The sequence below is a fragment of the Porites lutea genome, chromosome 2 (genome assembly GCF_958299795.1).
Source record: "Porites lutea chromosome 2, jaPorLute2.1, whole genome shotgun sequence".
NCBI classification, from domain to species: Eukaryota; Metazoa; Cnidaria; class Anthozoa; order Scleractinia; family Poritidae; genus Porites; species Porites lutea.
Window position 1 is genome coordinate 34,289,406 of NC_133202.1, and position 2,500 is coordinate 34,291,905.

At 38.5% G+C, this 2,500-nt stretch overlaps 1 protein-coding gene across 2 annotated transcripts in view; it reads right to left on the reverse strand.

Annotated features, from left to right (window-relative positions):
- Positions 1-2,500, reverse strand: part of LOC140928431 (histamine H2 receptor-like) — a 43,305-nt gene that overhangs the window by 22,952 nt on the left and 17,853 nt on the right. The gene's annotated exons all lie outside the window — the stretch shown is intronic.

Consider the following 2,500-nt stretch of genomic DNA (forward strand, 5'->3'; position numbering starts at 1 on the left):
AAGTTGTTGTGTTACAATAACAAAGAAATGTAAATCTTATCTTTGGTCACTGTTGTTGCCTCAGCCATCAGATTCATCTTGTAAGTACAGTGTAGCAACATCTAAACAAAATTAACAGCAGAATCACGTCAAGATTTCATGTAGAATATTTGATCCATCCTTAAATAATAAAACAATGGTTTTGACGAGGCAAACCACACAAAAGGATATCATTATTTTTAAAATAATTGATTCATTAATGAAATATATGGATAAGCAGGCTTTGTTAGAAGTCAAGCCGGCCTTTTTGCTCTACTGCATCTAAAATTCCCCTATGTCTTTGGTTTGGTTTGCAAATTCAGCTGGTGGTAAGCTCTTTTTCAGCTGGTTGAACTAGCTGGCAGCCAGCTCTTAAAGGGACTGGTTCACGATAATGCGCATGCAGGCCGTTTGTCTCTTCAGAATAAATTTGTCGGGTCAACACTAAATTCGAAATCGCCATTACCGGTACAATCATTGAAAATCCTTGTTTTATTCGGACATCCGTCGCTTTGGCTGGTCTAGTTATACTTCGGTAGTGGTGATTAACGTGTGGTTATGTTGTTTGACTGGTTACGTTTTAAGAAGACGCAAAAAATAATGTTTTGATCATGGAGGTTCAGAAGAGCATCGTGGTCGTCCGGCAAAAGGACGTTCTCAAGAGTCTTTGGAGATAGAGAGGCTTAGCCGGTCGATCTGGTATGGTTCTAGGAGTAGTGTGTGGCTTACGAAAAGAATACACGACACTTGGAAAGTGGTTAAAAGCATGAGTTCATTTAACTTTGATTTGAGTTTTGACTCAGAACCTGTAGTTATACCGCATCAGGCCGCGCGATCTTCACCGATCTGTTACACTTGAAATGTTCCTTGTATCCTTGCTTTATGATCGTATATGTTTAAGAATTGATGTTTTTAAAATAAATTATTGCCTGAATATTCTGTTTATAATCTAGTTTCTTTATGCGTTCTACTCGATAACATTTGTTTTGTGGAACACTGACCCGATACAACTCAAATGAATTTGTTAATTTATTTGCTGATAAGCAATTGAAATTTATGCTCAATTAAGGATAATCTTCATACTCATACGTTGTGTGTTTTTGTCACCAGTCGGGCACTATTTGTAGGTATTTCTGGGTTTATATAAGACGAACCGAGAGAACAGTAACAAGATGTTTGTTTACAAATTTTGTTTGCCGATCGGTGACTGCTTTGTTAGCATGGGTACGACCTCGTAAAAATACACGTTGGTAAATGTTTGTTTCAAAGCAGGACAGGGCTGTAAATCTTATTCTTATCGGCTTCAACATATATCTGAGGAGTAGCAAAGAATAAACTTGAATTATGGGGATAAATAAAATCAAACCAAATGCCCGGAAATACTCTCACGTCGCGAACAATGAATTTGAATTTTGTAAATTTACTTGTGTGTATCTAACTCGCTTCCGATTGGTTTAAAAACAATGAGATACTGTCAGAACTCACACATGCGCATTATCGTGAATCAGTCCCTTTAATGACATCCCTGTTAGCCTGTGTACAGACCACCCCCTCCCCTTAGTAAAAATCAGAGAAGAGGCATCTGTGATTCACTGTCGCTAATCGTGTATGGGAATAACTTTGCATAAATTAAAAAATTGTTTCTGCTGACCAAAATTTCCATGGCTCATGTTTCATGCCATTCCAGTTCTCAAAATGTCGATGCATGCGTGTTATTTCCATCGAGTAACTGAGAGAGTGAGACATTTTTAAAATAGGATTACTCTATACCGAGCAAGAAAAATGTTCTTACAAGCACATATTGAAGGAAAAGATCCATGTTCTTATGCAAGCCTTCCCATTGGATACGGGAAGTCATTAGTTTGAAATAAAGTGTTGACAAGTCAGACATGACTCATGAGCTCATGATAGTGTGAAACGTGACCTTAGCATTATTGTTTTGTTTGAGTTTTGATGACAGGCCCTAAAGCCAATCAAAATCCCTCAATTTCATGATGTTCGCATTGTAATGATCTACAAATAACAGCCAATCAAATCATTTTCCACATATTTCAGGAAAAATCACGTGGCCTCCAAACACGATTACTGAGGAGAGGGGGCGCTTGTACACAGGCTACATCCCTCCTTACCCTAGCATGATTGTAAACAATCTGCTTTAATACATACATGTAATTTACTGTTGTCAGGTTTGTTGGAATGAATTTTGAACAGTGCCATCAGAGCCAACCATATATAGCACACTGTAGTTCAACTTTTCTATCCTAGCTAAGCCAGCTACAGTAGGGTAGACAAAGATCAACTTCTTCCCCTATTAAAAAAAGAATCCCCTACTTTGAAGGAAAATAATATGCTCTAGTGCTTAATGATCAGAACAATGGAATAATGGATCAGTCAATTCCAGCTGCGCCCAGCGGCCCTACGGGCTACTGCAGGGCATTTGGCTGCCTTGTCAGTCCCGGGGCTGGGGCATTTGCAAATTTTG